The 17,702-nt window shown below is 38.7% G+C and overlaps 1 protein-coding gene across 41 annotated transcripts in view; it reads left to right on the top strand.

Moving 5' to 3' along the window:
* The window catches only part of DTNA (dystrobrevin alpha), a 226,237-nt gene that overhangs the window by 133,656 nt on the left and 74,879 nt on the right, over window positions 1–17,702 (top strand). The gene's annotated exons all lie outside the window — the stretch shown is intronic.

Raw genomic sequence — 17,702 nt, 5'->3', positions numbered from 1 at the left:
AATACATATAAAATCTGTAATGGAGTGTATCCTTTCTTCTCCATCCAAATACTTAGAAGGGCAGGTTTGGATTTATGTGTTTTACCAGACCTTTCCACACCAAGTTAAAAAAGAAAAAATCCTAACCAGGGGAACTCTTGTCGGTAGTAGCAGTAGAGAGAGGACTAACACAGAGAAAACAAGTGGGTTTTAGTCTTCATAGCTGGACTAGAATGGCAACCTGGCTATGCTTGTGCTACAACTCAGTGGTAAGTATGTTAAGAAATGCTCACTGCTGATAGAGATTAACCCCCCTGGAGAGAATTCCTGGGTTTGGGGTTACATGTGTCTGCATTACAGAAACGTTTAGCTTATGCTGTCCAAACATACTGGAAAGGCCAAGTTGTGATGGAAAAGATTTTGGAGAGTATTTACTGTGTTATTAGTCACAGAGCTGATTGGTCGATCACTTCTGCAGCACACTTCTCATATTTTTCATAGGTGTTTAGCTGAAGTATTAATTGAAGGATTAGTATCACATTATAAGCAAGCTGCCAGACGCAAAACCCAGGGGGGCTTTAGTACCTGCCCAGCAGCTGGCTTCTCCCATTCAGGAACAAATGTGTTGAAAGACACTATTATGTTGCACTCAGTTGTTTATTTTTTTAATTTTATGTTTAGGAGGATGACATTTTCACTTCATTTTCATGGTAACAGAATACAATAGTCTGAGGTGACAAAAGTATCTAATTAAGTTGACAGTGATAGCAAAGTCTGTATGCAACTGTATGCAAAGCAAATGAAAAAACCTAGGGGCTAATAATGGTCTCATTGGGAGTGGCTGGCTGGCTAAAAATACTGGTTGTTAATCTTAACTTTGTGCCTCTTATTTATCAACTCTGATCTGCTTTTGTGGAACTGTTGGTTCTCTTCATAAAGAGTCAGTACAGATGGTCTTCGGTTCGCCAGCTTGTGCCAAGTCACTTGTGGACAGGGCTTGCCTTCTGGTCGCCCTTGATAGCCTGGGAGAAGTTATTTGCTGGTCTTGTTTCCAGACTTATACTGTCTCAATCTCTTCTGAAGAAAAAAAAAAAAAGGACAAACTTATAATCCTAATAATTAGATTCTGTGCAATTTAAGAAATAATGCCTGTTACTCTGGAAGGGCTGAATTGCGTCTTTTCACCATCAAGTGAAGTTTTCTCCTGATTGTTTTGGGTAGACTGCTGCTCTCCTGGATGATTTTCTCTTATCCATGGGAATTCATTCACCTGACAAGTATTCAAGCAACGGCTGTCCAAGAAAGAGCTTTTAAACATAGAGCCATTGAACTGAGCACTGCCTTTGAAATGGTTAATATTAGACCTCTGACTCATGTCAACTACTGTTGTGGGGGTTTTTCCCTTACAGAAATCGTCATTATGCACCACCCAATAGCAAGTTCATGAGAAAAAAAAAAGAGGGAGGACATGGAAAAAATAACCTTTCTGCTGCATCTGAGCTGCTTCATTTAGGGTAGAATATAATAAGAAAAAGCTCAAAGACAGTTCTGCTCCACTCTTCTTTGAGCTGTGCTCTCCTGCCCTGCCCTGGCACACTGGCCCAGACTTACTAGGGAAAAATTGCTTGGAAAGAGTGTATTTGAGGGCTCCTTTTAAAGAGCTAACTTGACAAACTGCAGAAAGCTGCTCTTGTCTAAAGGCTGAAGGTGTACGAGGATGGAAGCAGAGAGCTGCTTTGAGGGCCAGAAGTGTTTGTTCCAAGGAAAGCAGAGCAGAGGTTTTATTAGCACCATCTTTTTTACCCAAAGGTGCCCATTAGCATGGACAGTCATGGGATTTCACTTAAGAGGCAGCTACACTTATCACACACAGTGCACTGTTTGTTTCTGCCGTCTTTAGTGCAGACACAGACACAGGTTCAACTCCTGGCCTCCCTTCGTGAATTATTCTCTCAGTACAAAAGTTCTTTTTGCTGAAACCTTCAGCAGCAGGCTGGGTTTTACTGGTGAAATAGGCAGCGTGCAATAGGTAAAAGTGCTTTCATATTCTAAGAATATTTCTCCTGAAGCTAGTTAAACTATCTGCATAAAGATTATAGAGAATGTGCTAGTTTACCACCATTTACCAAAATAAGTGCAACAAATGTTGCACTTTGAGTACTAACACTGTTTATCAAATTAATTGCTCTGGAATTATTTCATTTTCATAAGAGGAAGACTGCTTTGTAGATATTTAGCCAACAATCTTCAAAATTGCAAATACATGTCTTTCTGATAATTATATAAAACTTTAGGGAAAGTACTCTGTGAAAAGTATTTCTTTTATAAAAATCTCTCTGAGCATTTTAAAGCAAACAGTTTAAATGCAATCATCAAAGTGTGAAAAATCATTATCACTCATTGCAATTATTTGTCAAACAGGATATAATTTAATCCAGTCAACCTCATTCTTCAGAAAAGCAAAAAATTCTTAAGAACTCAGAAAATAAATAAATTTGAAAAAGCTCTGATGTTATCTTTCAAAGAATAATTCCTGCAAATTTAAGCATTCCTCTTTGCCTAAATTAACTCTACGAATAAATAACAGTAACATTTACAAATTATTGTTAGCACACCTCTGAATCTGCTAAGTGCCCAAATGTGGAATGCAATATGTGACAAAAATCCCCAAAGCAGGAGACTCACAAAATTCTGAATGCAGAAATCTTAGACACTGGGAAACTTTGTTAATGCACCATGAATATAAACTAATTTTATGCTTCTTATTTCTGCTGACAATTTCTAAAATTGGAAATAATGAAAAGAGGAACTCTGCAGGTGATGTAGGTACCTTTGAGGATGTGGTGGGTATAGAAAGAGATAATTGCAGCCTACTTGTTTGTTACTTTGCAGAACTCCTGTAGCAAGAGACCTGTTGCAATAGTAATAGTCTTCTCTTAGTTATAATATAATAACATGAGATGTAGATACCTCTTGTGTAAAAAAAAAAAAAGGAAAAAAACCCAAAGAAGTACTAAAGAAGTCTTGAGAAGATCTTGAGATTTGGGCATGAATAGTTCCAAATGAATGGCAAGAGTGGTGGACAGGTGGACCCTGGAGAAAACACTGCTTGTGGTTATGTCATCTTGAGATCCCAGATTGTAAAGCTGGGAGTGTGTGAGCTGACTGGCTGCTTTACTGGATGATGGTGTTGGATATAATCTTGGAAACAGTAGCACCCTAATAATTTGAGGTTAAATTTCATTATTTGGGGTAATAAAAGCAGATAGGAAGCAGATACAGAGACCTGATCAAACATGCTGCATGTTTATTCTGGTCTGTACAGTACAAATTGCACAAAATGGGAATAACTGACTTCATCATCTAAATTTTCTAAATGTGCTTTAAAGGCAGTCCTAAGTAGCACACACTTCAAGAATCAAGGAGGGTGAGCTACAGGTGAGCACTGTGAGGTCTGAAACAGTCACAGAACTTGAAAACCTATGAACCAATATAGCTCTGACCAAGTCAAACATTAGGGTATTGTCCTTCACTTTACCTCCAGTGCATCAGAACAGGTTTTGGAGCACCCAATGTAGATTCTCACCATACATACTGCCACTCAGCTCCCCTTTCCACCAGGAAAATGCCATCTTGACAAGGTTAATTTGCAGCTATTTGTCCGTGATATCTAGACACAGAAGCACCATAGACTTTCCTAAAACAAGGCACAAAGGACCAATGACAGCAGTTGGACATCTCTTGACATTCACCAGTATTCAGGAACCACCAAAAAGCACAATTTATAGTTTTCCCCAGTGATCATTGTGCAGTTGATTTATTTTAATATTTGGGTTTCGGTGAATTTATTAACAAGCTGAGATGAAATACCATGTTCATATGCAAATTCCCTCTGGGCTATGGTGACAGCAGGAGTAGGACATAACATTGTATCATAATCAAAACCATTATACCGTTAAACATCACTCACTAATATAGAACTGTATGGCTGGAAAACTACTGCTGTCCTTGATGAACTATCCCGAATGTGTTGTGAGATTATTCTGTGACTCTGGCTGCAAAAGCAAATTTTGTTGTTTTCCTTAAATCAGAATAAATCATTAGCAGTTGAAAATGTGAATCAAAAGCTGTGCTAGTGATAGTAATATGTGCCTTAATTAATACAAACAAAAAGGGAGCTTGTTTCCCTGGCAGTTTAATCTCAACACCTTGGAGTTTTGGTGTCTTTGTTTCTCCTTTCAATATTGCTTAGTGTGAGTGATTTTTAATTTTTTATTAAAATTCTTTCAGCCTATCCAAGTTGTAGTACAGCTACATAGAGAGCGCAACTGCCATGACTATGATGGAAACCTTGTGTATGTCCAAGGCAGTGTCCTCCACCCCTATCTGCTCTTCATCCTGCCTCCACTGGGCTTAAGTAGTCACAGCTGAGGCATGTAGGCATGTCAACTTAATTTCTATATGTGCTTTTGAGTTCCTCCCTGATCTGGTTTGCCTTTTTACATTTGTTTTAAGTTAGAATTAATTTCTCCCCTTCTGAAATATAATAATTTTCTACTGAAAATGAATGACAGTTATTGTAAATACATTATGCTTTTCTTAAAGCTCTTTTCTGTCTGTACTACTACTACTGTAATACTACAGGATGCTTCTGAAAATGCTTTTGTCCTAGAAACTGACAATTTGTGTATGAAATGATGAGTTCAGACTGTATGAGCTACTGGCCCCCATCATGATGGCAAGCACTTTTTGAAAACTTATTTGATTAAACCTAAATAAAATTACTAGGGTTTGGAATTTGATTTTATTTTTTCTATACTGGGCTGACACCTAAAATGTCATTTTATCCCATCCCATTCAACATACCGTTCACCACAAAATGAAAAGTAACAATATCTGCTACTTGTAGTAAAAGGAAAGTATAAGAAAGTCTTGATTCCACACTGGAAATGGTGCTGTGACCTTTGTGTTATCTAGGGACTGAGGAAGTCAACAGGAGATCCAGGTTCAACTTTCTCCTGCATGACAAAATCTACACTGATCTTACATATCTGAAAGAGTTCCCTAAACACAAAGCTAGAGGATATTCACAAGTGTTCCAGTCTGTCCTGTTGAGGTTTAACCACCAAATCTTTCATCTTTACATGTTGATTGATTTAGGAACATATAACTACTTCTCTTTACTTAAACGAGACCTCTTGCCAGTGTAGTATAAAGACATTCTTCCTTTGACTCACTGAGTATTTATTTTCTCAAACATGAAACGGAGTGCACAAGAAATGTGTAAAGGTGTCAGTATCCATGAAGATCCCTGCCATGGAGGGAGGCATTCATTGTCACCATCCTGCCTTTTACTTCTCAAGGACTGTATACGCAATTTTGTGCTTACCCTTCTCTTTTTTTCCTCTCTCAGGAGGACCATCAGAAACAGAGCCACCAAATTGTCATAATGGCAGAATTGTTTAGATTAAATAACTTAATCCTTCATCACTGTAGGTTTCCATGGTTAGTGCTCTGTTTTCATTGTTGGGTTTTATCATGTTTTTCATTCTATCTTGGAAGCAATAAAGGACGAGAGAGGTTCAGACTGGATCACAGAGCAATCAAACTGAATGACAAGCAGTGTTGCCTACTTGAGAAGTGCAAAAGGTCTGCTTGACCACAATTTGAAACAATCTACCCCTTGAATTTGCGATCATGGCATTCTCATATTCTTCTAAACCCTCAGCAATCAGTCTTGAATGAAATTTCCTTAAAATCCCGTAATTTGGGAAAAAAAATCAGCATTTTGAGTTCTTATTTTTATTCTTCTCTGTTGACGATCTTGGATATTCTATGAGCTGCTTATTATTATTACATAGAGACTGGAATTATTAGTTGTGTTCTTTGTTTTCTATTTTAACAGAAGCCGAATCTTACAGGTTCCCTTGGAGTGAATGACATTATTCACATGGCTCTAAGAGATATAGCTTTAAAAAAAGAAAAAGCACTCTATATTACAGGAGTCATGATACCATTGTGTAAGTTACTAATTTTGGTATCCTACAGTACTTGAAGAATGGAAAGAGAGAGGAGTTAATGATTTTAAAAACTTTTTTGTTCCTCTGTCTTTACCAGAGACTTAGAGACTAAATGCTCCTGGAACTGCTAGTACTGTTCCATATGGGTTTCCAGGCAACTATGGGGAAAGGATGCATATATTATACATTCTGCATTATGCATCAATTATTTAATCAAAAGTTCAAAAGGGCTTGATTTAGCATATTCCCTGCAGACAAATCCTTAGTCTGTAAGTGTTCGCTAACAGCACAATATCCTGAAAATAGGCTCAGATTTTCTTTTTCTTTTAACTGTAAAAGTTTATTAATATGCTTGACAATCATAATAGCTGTTAGAGAGCTGACATATAAACTGTGTATTTGGCATGTTCATTGAGGGACTGCTGTTCAGCCTTTTCTTCAATGTTAGCATGAACTGTACTGTTGTACTGTAAAAGGGTTGTGGTATCTCAGATGTCCCTGAGTATTTGCTTGTAAAGACAGCCACTGCAAGTCTGTCTCATACATGGCTGAGACAAGAACTACTAGTAGATATTTGCAATTAATTTTAATGTCAAAAAGAGTGAACCAAACAAGGATATCTACCTTAAACTCTTACATTTTCATTTGCTTAAAAATTGATTTTTCAAACATACCCATGATTCCAAGTGGCTTCTGTTAAAAAGAGGAGTTGCAGAAGATTGTCAGCTAATATTATTTTGTCCTTTACAGATGAAAATTACTGAATTGGTTTCCTTTGAGTGAGAAGTTGACAGGCACCTGGACTAGGTCACATCCCAAGTATACCTACATGGTGCCCTCTGCTACATGGGTGGCTCAGCCCTGCCTGGATGCAGACAGCCTTTGTAATTGAATCATAGCTGAAAATGTCTTCTTACTGACTTCCTGAACTCTGTGAAGACTGCCATTCACTGTGCTATTTCTGATGGCTTTCCTGATGCAAGTTTAAGGTTGGACAGTCTGTTCCATTCCCCACTTATGTTTCTGAACATCTGCTGCTGGTGACAGGCCTCAATCAACTTTGTCTGGCAGCCTTTGGCTTAGTTACCCCAAGCCAGAAAGTTTCTTTATCCTAATCACATTGGTCCTCCTAACAGATGCTTCAAACAAAGGAAAATAAGTGGCTTTCAGAGGCTGTTTTCCTTGTTCTGAATCAAGGCATTCCAAATCTGAATTCAGATTAAATTGTATTGTGATATTGTTGTTGGCTACAGAGGATTTCTAGCAGGGTATTTGGGAGCTGTCTTTGGCCCTTTACTGAGCAAAGTGTGGGCTAGTTCCACAAGAAGTTCTCTTTTCTTTGATCCATGTGGATAGATAGATGGATGTCTCCTTTCCTTACTGAAAGAAAATTGAAAGTAACTCTGTTGAACTCATTGACATCATTATGGCACAAAGGAAAGAATGAATCAGTCTCTCAGTGTGTGGTTTTTTTGAGGAGGCTGAACTCAATTTCTGATAAATGAAGTCAACACTAGTATCGTACTGCATATCTTGTAAAGGTCCTGATCTTCGCCAGGTTTAATTTTCCACATTTCATTCATCTGTATTTTGCCTTGAAATCTTAGTTTGTCTTAGATTTGCAGGATATGTTTAAGGATTGTATGTGTAAAATGAAGGATGACAGATAAGTGGCTGTGTACATCAAGACTCTTACTCCATCTAGGGGCACTGACAACGTCATTAAAGAGCTTCTGTCACACACAGGAGAAAGGATAGATGTGTAAAACTTCACCTAAATCTCATTTATCTGTCATTTCACATTTTGCAATATTGTTTCCTTTCTCATTGTTGCTGATTGTTAAGCTATGTTTGTATCAACTGGAGCTTTTCTCCTTTCCTTGGCCTGTTCCTTATTTCCTCGAGAGATGTGAAGTTTTAGTGCATGATATTGTAAGGGGAGACACTGCAATTGCCTTCTGATTACTGAGCAAATCAGCAGGGAAGTGGAAAACCAACCCACTCTTCCAGAAGACATTGCTTTGAATATGAGTAATGTCAGGAGAGTAAATGTGGAAAGATTGTGTGAACACAAAGCCAGAGTTTAGTCAAATATTCTTTACGCTTTCTCTGAATGAGATGCTGTCTACTCAAATGAAATTGATACAGAAAATATGGATATTCCAGATACTAGGTTCTGTCTCTCCTTATCTCAAAGCTGATTACAGCTCATATCCCTAAAGATTTGGGGCAAATAATTGTGTTGCTTTCAAATATGAAAGCTCGAATCTATGGCAGTAATTAGCAACTCCATTACCAATCTCAGCAAAAGGTTAAATAAGATCAGAGTCTGAACTGTCCTTATGACTTCAGTCATGAGATGCTTTTTCACCAAAGTCCTGCATGTCACATGAATGTCCTGCTTCATAGCAATGCTCTCACTGTGAACAGCTGAAGTTGATACTGGGATTTTGGCCCAGAAACCCTCTGAATTGAAGCAAACTCTTCAGAAGAGAGAAGCGTGTGCTGACTGTCTTTAGTATGTTTCTTCTGCTTGGGGTTGCAAATCAGTCAGTTTACCAAAGCATTATGTTCAGCTTAAGTATTTCTCTAATTATTTTTAATAGATGAAAATGTTATGGGTCAAATTCAGTCCATGTTACATAAGAACATTTTTAAATTAATAGAATAAGGATCAGGTTAAGAATTTGCATATATGTAAAATATTGCATCTTTTATGTTCGAGAAAGTGCATGATTCATCTTTCATTAGTATTCTGTATCTTGTGTTGCTGTTTACAGTCTTGCCAACCCTAAATGATTTTAAAAGTAATAATACAGAAGATGAAATAACCATGGATCAAACTTTGAAAAACAAGAGATGTGCCAAGGAGGATTTTTGTTTCCACAGAGTTCTAAATGTATAATAGGTGCTCATTCTTTTTCATTGACCTTTGTGATATGACTTAAAGGTTGATAATGTAATTTCAACTTGTTTTCTATAGCCATCAGGTAAGAAGTTGTTGTAAAGAACTGTTAAATCACATATTCTCTTGTCATCACAAGGTATTTTTTAAAGAAAACAGCAGTTAATATGGGACTGTGGATAGTACCCTGTATCCTTAAGCTGTTAACTAACACTGCTTCAAAATTAATGTAAATAACCCAATTTGTTAACATTTGCAATCACACTGCACTTGCTTTTGGCTGCTAATGGTGTCAAAGCAGCTGAAGGCCTCTTGTGACATGGGAAATGTTTTAGGGGGAATAGAGAGAGCTGGCAGCAGTTGTATCAGAGAGAAAAAAAGATGTAGTCTTAGTCAGACTTGGCATTTGAAGAAATATACTTCTGGAGGAGATTTTATCACTGTAATAAGGCCATTCAACATGAAGACATTCTGCCCTTTCCATCTCATGGGATTAGCATTGTTTGCCTGTCACACGCGACCTGTTTAGGACGTCCACACAGCCACATCTCTGCACCCATAGGCTTAGTTCAACTCAGTACAGAGACAAGGCCGTTTTCTGGAGACAGCAGTGGAAATGCACAGCTTTGATTCGTGTTTGCTCACTTGACACTGTGCCAGTAGAGTTAAAATGTTGGAGCAAATGTGGCTGCATTTACTAAAATATACCCAGTAGTGCCATCCTGTGGTTGGGACTGCGGCTGCCAGAAGGCTTTTGCACCATGTCCCGCCTGTTCTCTGAAAGCTGATCTGTCTTGGGTACTTACACAACATCTGAGTTGTGCCAGCATCTAAAATTATGTTTTCCTTCTCATATATTCAGTCATTTTTGAACTTCTAGTTTAATCTCCTAAGTAGGAGGGCTGAAATGTGGCTTTTTATTTTCTCTCTGGTAACATTTTTTGGAAGTCTCCATAATTCAGTTTTTCTATTCAGTTTCAGATTAACCAGATCTCTAGAAGAGAAAACTTTAAATATCAACTCCAGATACAGTATCACCCAGCCTCAGAGATATTTTTTGCCACCTTTTGGGAGTACAGAAGCTTTTTCCTAGTATTTGGTTTGCTGTAATATAGTACCGAGAGTTATATTTCATTAAAAAATTGAATTGCTGTAATTTTAAGAATTGACAGAAGAACTCAAATGTAAGGCACATTGACCTAATTTTAAGAGAAATGAGAAAGCTGTTGTGTATCATACATATTTATTAACCAAGTCTTGTTACCTCGTGTCCTCTTTGGCTAATGGAAAGCTGACACTTGCAAAACCCTTTTGAAGGAATTATTAAGTCAGATTAAGACTTGATCCCACAATGCCTCAAATAAAGCCTTTCTTATTAAAATAGTTTTATAGTGAGATAGTAAGAATAATAGAGACACCTAAGCTAGGAATACCCTTGTCTTCTGTGGAAGGGGCAGATATAAAGTTTCTGGCTCTTGAATACATGTAGCAATAGGTCTGCTATTTGCACATTGGTCTTTAATGCATAAGTATATTTAACTCTTAAAATAAGAACATTATGTGTAATCAATGGATTTAAGCCATGTGACTTCTTAGCAACAATGCAGTGTTTTAATTCTTTCCTGGTTGTCATCAAAATAGTAAGAAGCTTAAGAGTTAGATTTTTTTAATTATTTCATTTTATTTATGTCCTACTTCATTCATCATTTCAAATAAATTATTTCAAAGCATGTTTAAAAAAAGGAGACACTTTGCCAGCATCTGGGTGACAAGTAAATGACAACAGTTTCCCAGGCCACTGCTCCCTTTTTCAGAATTGACTGTCATTAGTGCTGCTCCTTGGGGAGACTGATGGCTTCTTCTGCCACGCACAGAGAGCCCTTCAGGCTTAGGTTAAATATAGGTGAGACAAGATGGGCAGGAGAAGAGGAGAAAGAACTGTTATTCTAAATTAAATTAATGTCAAAGAGAAAATTTTTACTGGAGATCTTTACACACTCTTACACCTTGGTACTGTATTAAAAGTAAAAAGACCAGATTTCAGTGTATTGTTAGCCTAATGATTATTCCTCATTAGTAGTACTTGGCTGAAGTGCTGTAGTGATCAGAATCTCAGAAGGTTTTAGAATAACTCTTTTTGCCTTCTGGGCAAATGTAGGTAAAGGATAATAGGATGCAAGCCCAGATATGCAGACAGAAGAACTTTGAAAACTTTTCCCCAAAATTTTCAGTGCCTCAGTTGTACGTATCGTGTCCTGCAGATTTCCAAGCACCCAACAGCCAGGTTTGGCACCCACACTAGTTCAGAAGATAGGTGTTCCTGTTGGCGGGTGTGAATGTTTAGTTCCTTATCCAGGCACTCCTCAGCCCTGGGATGGGCAGGTAGAAGTAGATAGCCTTACTCAAGCTTCCTGCTGAGCCAGGGCACACCACACGCCTGTGCACTCTCACAGCACAAGCAAAAAGATGAGGAGAAGGAATGCATGCAGCTGACAGATGACTAAATGAAACCATGACTTCCCTCTCAGATCCCTTGGCCTTCACAGGAAAGCTTGAGGGAATATCTGAGTACACAGAGTGCTGTGAAGGCACTTCTTTGTGATACTTCTTTCTGTAAACCTCACACAAAACCTCTTGAGGATGTGGAGGACTCTTTCTCAAGCATTCAAGGGACCTCAGGGCAGGTTCTTTTTTTTGGTTTTGTTTATTTGTTTATTACATGGGTTAGAAAAGGGCCTTGGAGCACAGCTTACTTGAGCAATGATTTTAGAGAAAAGTCAACGTTATGGGGCGACATTGATTCCTCTCCAGGAAGAGTTATTATATGTTTTTGCAGTGTAGCTTCATGATTGGACAAGGACATCACAGACTCACTCAGATTGACAGGGACTTCTGGGGAGAGCAGGATCAGCTACAGCAGATTGCTCAGGGTTGTGTCCAGTTTGGATTTGATTATCTTCAAGAATGGAGACTCCACAGCCTTTGTGGGCAACATGTAACAGTGTTTGACAATCCTCATGGGGAAAATATTTTTCTTATGTTTAAATGCTTTCCTGTATTTTAATTTGTGCTCATTTCCTTCTGTCCTTCCACTATTCTTTCCCTGAGAAGAGTGTGCCTCCATGTTCTTTACTTCCTTGCACTGGATCATAGAATAATAGAATGTCTTGTGTTGGAAGGGACCTTAAAGATCATCTAGTTCCAACCTCACTGCTATAGGCAGGGATACCTTCCACTAGACCAGGTTTCTCAAATACCCATCCAACCTGACCTTGCCCACTTCCAGGAATGGGGGATCCACAGCTTCTCTGGGCAACCTGTTCCAGTGCCTCACCACCCTCACAGTAAAGAATTTCTTCCTCATATCTAATCTAAACCTACTCTCAGTTTGAAGCCATTCCCTCTTGTCCTATCACTACATACCTTTGTAAAAAGTCCCTCTCCAGCTCTCTTGCAGGCTTTCTTCAGGTACCAGAATACCGCAGCTAGCTCGCCACAAAACCTTGTCTTCTCCAGGCAGAACAATCCCAATTCTTTTAGCCTTTCCTCATAGGAAAGGTGCTCCATCCCTCTAATCATCTGGGTGGCCAGGTGTCTATATATACTTGTAAAGTCCTCCTGAGCCTTCTGTCCTGTAGGCTGAAGAGTCCTGGCTCTCTCAGCCTCCCCACATATGACAGTTGCTCCAGTCCCTTCATTGTCTTCGCTGTCACCAAGGCTGAGTAGAGGGGAAGGGTACCTCTCTCTTCCTGCTGGCAGCACACTGCCCAGTGCAGCTCAGGAGAATGTTGGCTGCCTTTGCTGTAAAGGCATATTGCCAGCCAGCACCCAGCCTGTATTGGTACAAGGGGTTATTCCTTTCCACGTTCGGGACTTTATATTTCCATTTGTTGTACTTCATGAAATTTCTTTTTGCCTGTTACTCTAGCCTGTTGAGATCCCTCTGAATGATAGCCCAGCCCTCTGGTGTATCAGTCACTCTTCCCAGTTTTTTATCGCCTGCAGCCTTGCTGAGGGTACACTGTCCCATCATTCAGATCATTAATGAAGATATTAAACAGTTTGTACTCAGTATCATGCCTGGGGGTGTACCACCTAGTGACTGGCCTCCCTACAGGATTTGGCGCCACTGATCACAAGATTTTCAGCTAATGTTTGCAGACAGTTTTCAGTCCACTTCACTGTCCCCTTACGCAGTCCACACTTAGCAGTTTGCCGGAGAGGCTGTTATGGGACGCACTGTTGTAAGCCTTGCTAAAGCCAGAATAAAGAACATCCATTACTTTTTCTTGTCCCTTCAGCTAGTCACATCATTGGGGAAGGCAAAGAGCTTGTTCACACAATTTCTCTGTCATAAATCCATGTTGACAGCTTCTGATCATCTTCTTGACCTTAATATGCTCAGAAATGGCTTCCAGGAGGATTCACTCCATCCCCTTTTCAGGGACTGAGGTGAGGTTTTATTTCACTGGATACCTCTTTCTTTTCTTGGAAATGAGGTGACAGCTGCTTTCTCATAGCCCTCAGGAACCTTCCCCAGTTGCCACAACCTTTCAAAGACAATCAAGTAGTCTTACATTGACATAAACCAGCTCCCTCAGCACTTGTGGGTGCATTACCCATCAGGCCCTATGGACTTGATCATTCCAGCCTTTTGAAACATCCCTTAACTGGTTCCTCCTTCACCAAGGCTGTCCTCCTTGCTCCAGACTGTCCCACTTGTTGCAGGGGCCTTTATCCTGAAGATGAGACTTACCAGTAAGCCCTGACAAATTCCATTTCAGATGTGCAGTCTTTGAAAAGACTTTGATTTCTTAGCGAAGAGCTAAATGTTGTATATGGTTGCTTTTGGTTATCAATATACCATCCTCTTACAACCTTCCATACCATTGTATGCACATCTTTAAAAAATAAAGCATTTTGGGATCAGAATAACATGTCAGTAAATGTTCTGAATATTTTGTTGATTTTTTTCTTTAAGCTTGAATCTACAAAATGCAATCACTGCATCTACAAAACCTAGAAATCAAGTGAAATAGCAAGAAGATGCAATAAAATACACTTTTACATTCATACATTCAAATATATGCTAACAAGCCCGAAGTCCACCAATCTTGCTTTTGGAAAAAGTGGTGATCAGCCCGAGAGCTGTTGATGGCCTGCAGAGTTTTTGGAAGTGGCCCAGCACACACCAACATGTTGGATCGGCTGCCTACCAGGTGTCCAGCTGTGCTAGAAGTCACTGGGCTGTATGAACAGTGCCTGGCAGCAGCAGTGGGCAACGGAGGTAGATGAGAAGCCTGAGAGACATGGGAGGAGGAATAGGAACGTCCAGGACATTATTCCAGGTAGAGACTGAGCAAAGGTTCAGATATTTGGGCCATGAGTAGCCTGCCTGTGCCAGACTCTGTAGAGTGACAGCTGTCACCAGATGTACCCAGCCAAAGAGTACCTCATTTTAGCCCTGAGCAGAAGCACCACCCTGGTACATTTCATGTAATTTGGCACCAGAGAGAGCAAAAGATTGCAAGCCATCATAACTGGCACATTGACCTGCATAGTTGTGGGATGTGCAGATAAAGCTTTCAGTGATCATGCTATAGCTGACTGATTTGAGGCGCAGCTTTGCCACAAAGAGGTGTAGCCAAGGAAAAACATGCCTCAGGCAGTCCTCCGTTACCTGCCTGGCAGCAGCACAGAGAGAGCGAAACAGAAAGCATGAGTGACTTCCCAGGGCTTCTCAGCAATGATGATGACAAATGGCTCCAATACCCTGATTTGTGATGGGTTCATAGATTCTAATCAAAAAAAAGAAGAATTGTATAACGTATTTTATAATATTTTTAGGATTGTTAGACAAGGAAGCATAAATCTTTCCCTTTTAATGAAATCCACCTGAAATACCTGACATACAGTCAAGTGCCATTGATTTCAAATGACAGTACTAGTATGCTTAAATTTAAGCATGTCTGTAAGAGCTTTGCTGGGCTAAAATCTTCATGAAATGCATACCAAAATTTTGGAAATAATTTAAATTGGTGCTTCTTTAAAAGTTGTTCCTGTGTCCACCAAAGAAGGAAAATCTATCAAGGAGGAATTCTGTCCTAACTATCACTTGGGTATGTTTAATCTAGATTTAGTTAGACCTACTGTATATTAAGTAAATTTGAATTGATTATTAAAGCCCTAATTTAGATAGCTTCTGGTGTTTGGTTAAATGTAATCTCATCTTCCATGTTCATTTAGTAATAAATGGAGAGATAATGTTGTAGAGTTCATGGTTCAGGTGGAATACAAAGAATGAAGTAGAACAGATGAGGATTTTTGTACAAGTAGATCCATTTAATGGTAAGAAAGCTTAAGCACACAGACTGGGGGTTTTTTGGTTTCTTTGTTTGTTTGGTTGGTTGGTTTTTTGGTTTGGGGGTTTTTTTTACTATTTAGAAGATAAACTTCCAGTACAGTTTTCTTTTTATGCTTACTTAGGTCAGCATCGTTTCTTGACAACTGATGTTTAAAGTAATCTTCCTCCTTTGAGATTAGTGATATATCCAAGATTATCTGTATCTCATAACCTTTCCATGATTTTAAATAGACTGCATGATGGAGAGAAAAATTCATTCCCTGCATAAATAACTTTTCATTTCTGTGCAATGAGTTGAAAAAAAACAGTGTAGTCCATCTCTTCTCTCTCATTTTGTCTATTAAGATATTATCTACCAAAAAGAAAATTACTTACTGCAAATAAATCAAAGTTCCTAGTTACAATAAATTAAAAATACATTGGTTTCCTACTAATGAAGAGACTAAAAAGTGCCTGAAGAAAAGAGGGAGGATCAAGATCAATAAAATTGATGTGTTTATAGTAAGCAATGTAAGATTGTGTTAAATTCTGCTTTCTCCAAATGTGTCCAGGGTGCACCTATTCCACAAATTAACCTGTTGACAGAGTTGCAGATGATAGAATTCTGCACTATAATTGCTTGTTTTCGTCATCAAAATAGTAGAAAGTAATAGGAAAAGATGTTCTGAACGCAAATAAAGGCAGAAAGGCAGGATGTAAAACTTGAAGAGTATCTGAAAATTTTTTAGTTTGAAGAAAATATAAAACTCCTTTCAAACTGAGCCACACATCTTCATCCACCCTTTCATCTCCCTGCAGGGAGAGAGTGATCAGTTCAGTCTCAATGTGCTGGCAACAGGCACTCTCCAAATGTTGTTTTAACATCTGAAGAAGTTCACTGAAGGAAATAACATTTGTTATTTGCAGTGTATTTTCATGCATTAATCTTAATTGTCTTCATTTCAGTCAGGTTTTCTTCAAAGTGTATGATTTTTTGGTAACAATTGCTGTGGAGTGAATGGCAGCCATCTGTGTGTGCGACACACACTTCTGTCCAGACACTGAACTTTATTTACATTCACTAATTTCAGTCTGTTGCTGAACCTGCTCAAATATAAAACCTTCTGTGACAGTGTTTATATACTACTTAACGTCGAAGTTAGCAGACAATGTTCGCCACAGAAGATCTAATAACACTGATCTTTAGCTTAACTGTGACTTTAGAAATCACTTAACAGAAAATCTAAAAGGAAACGTAGTTTAGCAATTGCTTGTGGAAATTGTCTGCATTTTTTTCCAACATCAGGCAATCGAGTGAGATCTACACCTGCATAGCTGTGTTGTTTACAGAGTGCAAGGCCTTTCTGAAGGCTCCGAGAAGATTGGCTGGGCTGCATGATTTTTGATTGCCTTATACCACACAGGTACCAGATACAAGCAGCTTTTACTCCTACTGCCTATCTGCTGGCACTGAAGGAACAGCTGACAGATTTCTCTAGTTTAACAGATCCCCTTCAGAAAGGACATCTTTCTCATGCTGAGGCATAATTCACTTTTCAGAGGGAAATGTGGGCAAGGCAACAAAAGCAGTAACAGCAATGAGACGTTTAAAACGAACTTGTGGAGTTTTACTATGTTGAGGGAATTTAAGGCAGATTTTAGGAGATAGAAAGCTCTCCTACTTCTATGTGCTGATTTGTTACTCTGCAAACTCTTCATCATCTTAGGATCATAGTAGTATGTAAAAATCAGATTTGGGTTTTGTTACACTACGTGTTGTGCAAAGTAAGAAGATATGTCTTCTTCAGTGAGATTAAAACGTTCTCAGGGATGGATAAATAAATAAATGAGCATAGCAGGTATTATGGAAAATGGGTAGAAAAGAAGATGAGGAATGCAAGTTTTTGCAAAGTTTGCAGGGTTAACATTCTGTTATTACATTGAAAAGAATACAGATATGACATTAGCTGTAGGCATAAATTTCTGTTAGTAGAAATGAGTGGAGCTTGCAGGGTCCTGTGTTTTACTCTGTCTTTTGCCAATGTTAGTTGTGTGATCTGGCAGCATGATATAATATGTAAGAGTTTGCTTACTGTGTGAGTAAACTTAAAAAAAATAGAATTCAAGGTAGTAGGGAACTGCACCTGGATGTAATCTGCACAAGGTCAAGCAGTGCAGTGTAAAAGGTAGGGACTATGACAGAATCTGATAGCTGTTCATACAGATTGAAGTATTTATTATTCATATTTTATATAAAACCTGAATTATTCTGTGTCATGTAGTAGTCAGACTAGAAAAGACATCTTTTCTTAATGTTTAAAGAGGAAGGTGTGTTAACTTTACCAGCTCCGAGGTTACATGTCTTATGTAAACTTGTTGCTTTAGACTTTGTCGGTGAAGAAATATGGGCAGCTTCAAAGCTCTGTTCATCCCACCTGTCTCCCAACAGATGCTT

Source organism: Pseudopipra pipra, chromosome 1 (assembly GCF_036250125.1).
Source record: "Pseudopipra pipra isolate bDixPip1 chromosome 1, bDixPip1.hap1, whole genome shotgun sequence".
In the NCBI taxonomy this organism is placed as follows: domain Eukaryota; kingdom Metazoa; phylum Chordata; class Aves; order Passeriformes; family Pipridae; genus Pseudopipra; species Pseudopipra pipra.
The sequence above is the reverse complement of the archived record's forward strand: the minus strand, read 5'-3'. Positions and strand labels throughout refer to the sequence as shown.